This window comes from Rhincodon typus, chromosome 16 (genome assembly GCF_021869965.1).
Source record: "Rhincodon typus isolate 14 chromosome 16, sRhiTyp1.1, whole genome shotgun sequence".
NCBI lineage: Eukaryota > Metazoa > Chordata > Chondrichthyes > Orectolobiformes > Rhincodontidae > Rhincodon > Rhincodon typus.
This window is the reverse complement of record NC_063347.1, coordinates 621,106-626,076: the sequence shown is the minus strand read 5'-3', so window position 1 is coordinate 626,076 and position 4,971 is coordinate 621,106.

Below are 4,971 nucleotides of genomic sequence, written 5' to 3'. Positions count from 1 at the left end.
ATTCCTGCTGGTTTGTGATGGTTCTGTGGCATTCCTGCTGGTTTGTGATGGTTCTGTGGCATTCCTGCTGGTTTGTGATGTGATTGTGATGACTAACGGTGCTGTGTAACAGTTCTGCCAGCAGAGGGTAGGAAGAGTGCAGAGTTTATTTCAGGTTCAACTGTGCTGTTTCGAAAGTTCAATTTTTGCTTTGAAACGGTTTTACAATCTGTAGCCTTAGGGAATGGAGTTGATAGGTAGACTGAGAAGAGCAGATTTATGGGATGGGAGACAGGGACCAGAGACAGAGTGATTTGGGCAATCTGGAGTAAGGGATGAGGAGCAGGAAAGATTTGGGACGACTCTATCGGGGGTGAAGAAGGGCGGACATATCAGGGAATAACTCATTAGATGGGAAAACGAGGAAGGTAGGAATTGAAACAAATGGGATAACGTGGGACACCAACGTGAACTTCCAAACACCAAACACGTTCACCTGTACACTCATACACAAATTCCCACTCACAATTGTTCTGGTAGATTATTTAACGAAATAATCTCAGGACCCTCAAGGTACAGTTCAGCGATTATTTAGTGAGCCAGTCTACCCCAGTAAAGATTCCGAGGTTGTACTTTAACTCAAAGAGGATTCATCAGATATTTGTTTATTGTAAGTCATGTAGACAGTACATTACTCGAATGCCGAAATGGTCTGTTTTAGACAAACACTTTGATTTTCACACAATCCAAAAGTGGCAAGGCACCTGTTATCTCCGGTCCCACCACTCTCTATCCTCTGAAGTATCAAACTATCTCCACGCCGAAACCTGTGCTTCATTCCCACCGTTGACTAAACTCCATTGCTTTGTCTTTCTCGGCGCGGTATGGGGTCATCCTCGCATTCTATTTCCAAATAAGGCCTGAGCGTTAATGCTGGTTCAGTACCGTTGCACTATCATAGAAAGCCTATCCGCTACATCAGCATCTGAGCGTGTATATACGGTTTAAATAATATTCTTTTTTAACCTGACTAATTTCTTGAAGAATAAATAAAAATGAATCTTAAATGATTTTTATGGTTATTGCTTATAAAGTTAACCAAAACTCTCTAACTCATTGTAATCGCAGCTGGAATTTCACGTGGATTTACAGGTTTAGTCACACACACACGGACACGAGCGCGCGTTCACTCATACATTTACACACTGATCCACACTCACAATCACACACACACACACAAACACATGCTCACACACTCTCACCTGTGTACACTGTGTTATCTAACTGGGGGATATCAAATACCAATATTCACAGCCATCACAAAAGTTTAAAAAAATTAAACTACACCAAGTCCCACTTCACTGTCGGGTATATCCAGATTTACAAAAAATACATAGACCAGGTTTCTGTACTTAACAAGAATTATTGTTTATTACAAATAAATAGATTCCAACTACAGACAAACAATAACACTCGTTTCCAAATCTGCCGCTGCACACGCACATACAGACAGACAGACATTGGTGTTATGGATGTAGGGAAAGTAAAATCTGGGGAGCAGTTCAATGGCCCCAGTCCATAGGGTTTGGTGAAATGCTAATCCTTTTGCCTGCCAGGAATTACTGAGGAAGGGTCACCGGACCAAGGACGTTAGCTCTGGTTTCTCTTCATGGATGCTAAGCTTTTCGAGCAGATTCTGTTTTGGTTTCTGATTTGCAGCATCAGCAGTTCTTTCAGTTTTTATTTAGGAGTTTCAGTTTGTCAGTCTTTCTTAGATTCTTTTCACTTCTCCACAGGAGGCACAAGCGATTGATACAATAACGGCAAAGTCTCCTAATTACTCCCTAAAGGTCATAGCTTACCAACTGGTGAGAGAAAATAAACTGTCTTTATTTGGAAAACAGAAAGAACTGCGGATGCTGTAAATCAGGAACAAAATCTGAGTTCTGAGGAAGGGTCACCGGACAGAAACGTTAACTCTGATTTTTACTTCACAGATGTTGCCAGACCTGCTGAGCATTTCCAGCAACTTCTGTTTTTGTTCCTGGCTTTATTTAGGCTTAAGATATTTTACTGGAGAGAAGACACATCATCTGCCCAGTCCATAGGTTTCTGTGAGTGTCATTCATACGCACAAACTGTTCAACTACTCAGGAGCCAATCAGGCAGTTGTCAGGCTAATGGTCTTTGCCATCCACAACTCCACAAATTATGTGCAGCATGTTGATAGCCAAATCTCACTTTATACACATCCCCTGGTGCTGGCCCACTTCAAACAGCCTCCCCCATCATTTGAACAAAACAGCAGTGTAAACAACACACAATGAGTTCTGGTAACTTGCTTTTTACAGGCCATAGGGTCACGGAGATTTACACCACAGGAGTAGGCCCTTTGGCCCATTGTGCTGCTCCAGTCATAAACAACCACCTAAGGACTCTAATCCACTGAGGGCAATTGAGGCCATCATCTATCCCTTTGGAATGGCACTCGCTGTGTAGCAAGTCCTTTCATAATCCTCATTTTTTTAAAAACAGTTCATTTCCAATTTCAAAACACATCAAAAATATAGAAAAATGAAAAGATACAGCCTTTACCACAAGTTCCTCGGCCCAACCATCTTCATCTGCTTCATCATTGACCTTCCCTCCATCATAAGGTCAGAGGTGGGGATGTTTGCTGATGATTGCACAATGTTCAGCACCATTTGTGGCTCTTCAGATACTGAAGCAGTCCGTGTTCAAATGCAACAGGATCTGGACCATACCCAGGTTTGGGCTGACACGTGGCAAGTAACATTTTCACCAAATTAAGTCAGGCAATAACTCCTTCAATTGAAAAGTACCTAACGTTTCTCCCTTGACGTTCACAGATTCACAGAATTGTCATGGTGCAGAAAGAGGCCATTTAGCCCATCGTGCCCCATACCAGTTCTATTAGCTCATTACAATTTCCTGTCTATTCTCCATATCTCTGCATGCTATTTCTATCCAAATAACCATTCACGGCCCTCTTGAATGCCTTAGCTGCCTGCACACATTTCCAGGCAATGCATTCCAAACACTAACTACTTACTGTGTGAAAATGTTTTTTTTCTCACATCACATCATTGCTTCATTTGTACATCATAGAGTCATAGAGTCACAGAGTTACACAGCATTGAAACAGAACCTTTAGTCTACCTGGTCCACGCCAACCAAATATTCTAAATTAATCCAGTCACATCTGTCAGTATTTGGCCCATATCTCTCTAAACTCTTCCTATGCATATACCAATCCAGATGCCTTTTAAATGTTGTAATTGTACCAGCCTCCGTCACTTCCTCTGGCAGCTCATTTCATACACACACTACCCTCTGCGTAAAAATGTTACACTTCAGATACCTTTTAAATCTTTCCACTCTCACCTTAAACCTATGCCCTCTAGTTTTTGACTCCCCCGCCTTGGGAAAAAGACCTTGGCTAGTCACCCTATCCACGACCCTCATGATTTTAGAAACCTCTATAAGGTCACTTCTCAGCCTCTGATGCTCCAGGGATAATAGCCTCAGCCTATTCAGCCTCCCCCTATAGCTCAAACCCTCCAACCCTGCCAACATGCTTGTAAATCTTTTCTGAACCCTTTCAAGTTTCACAACATCTTCCTATAGCAGGGAGACCAGAATTGCACGCAGTATTCAAAAGTGGTCTAATCAATGTCTTGTACAGCCAAAACATGACCTCCCAACTCCTGTATTCAATGCACTGACCGATGAAGGCAAGCATACCAAATGTCTTCTTCACCAGCTTGTCTACCTGTGACTGCACTTTCACGGAACTATGCTCCTGCACCCTAAGTCTCTTTGTTGGCAAAACTCCCCAGGAATTTACCATTAAATATAAATCCAGCCCTGAATTTGCCTTACCAAAATGCAACATTTCACATTTATCTAAACTAAACTCCATCTGCTACTCCTCAGCTCATTGACCCATCTGATCAAGGTCCTGCTGTACTCTGAGTTAACCTTCTTCATTGTTCGCTACACCACCTATTTTGGTGTCATCTGCAACTTACTAACCATACCTCCTATATTCACATCCAAATCATTTATACAATGACAAGAAGCTGTGGGCCCAGCACCAATCCTTGTGGGACACCGCTAGTTACTTTAGATCTGTACCCTCTTGATCATCTTTCTTTTACAAGTGGAAACAGCTTCTTCCTATCTACTCTATGCGACCTGCTCATGATATTGAAAACTTCCCAGATTTCATCTCAGCCTTCTTCTCTCCAAGGGGAGCAGTCCCAACTTACTCTGAGATACTCTGAGACAGTTGGTCAAGACTCCACAGGTAGAATTAAGAAATAGAAAAGGATTTAAGGCTGCATTGGGTTTTATATATAGCCCATTAGAGCAGCTCTGAAGTGGTAACTTGTATAAATGTGGAGATTATGCAGGTGTGTAGCAAAGGCAGCGAGGTTTTTATGGGGGATTTCAACTTTCATATAAAGAGGGAGGACCACATGAGCACAAATCATAAAGACAATGAATGTTTTTGGATGTATCAGGGATGTTTCCTGCAATAATATGTCCTAGAACAAACAAAAGGGCAGGCAGATGCAATGTGAATCAGTAAAGACCACATTTTACTGAACAGTCAAATGGTGCTTGAACATTAAACTCATCCCAATTATAAATGATCGAATTCAACTTCACATTTGGGAACAGCTACTAAGATTTTAGAGTTATTTAAGACTGATACCAATGGGATATGACTGAGACTGTCCATTCTAAACTGGAGAAATCTTTTCATCAGGAAGGCAACAGCCTAGTGGTATTATCCCTGGACTGTTAATCCAGAGACCCAGTCTGGGATGCAGTAGCTGTTCCCAAAACCAGCCCAGCTTGTCCCCGCCTCCCTAACCGGTCCTTCCTCCCACCTATCCCCTCCTCCCACCTCAAGCCCCACCCCCATCTCCTACCTACTTGCCTCATCCCATCCCCTTGACATGT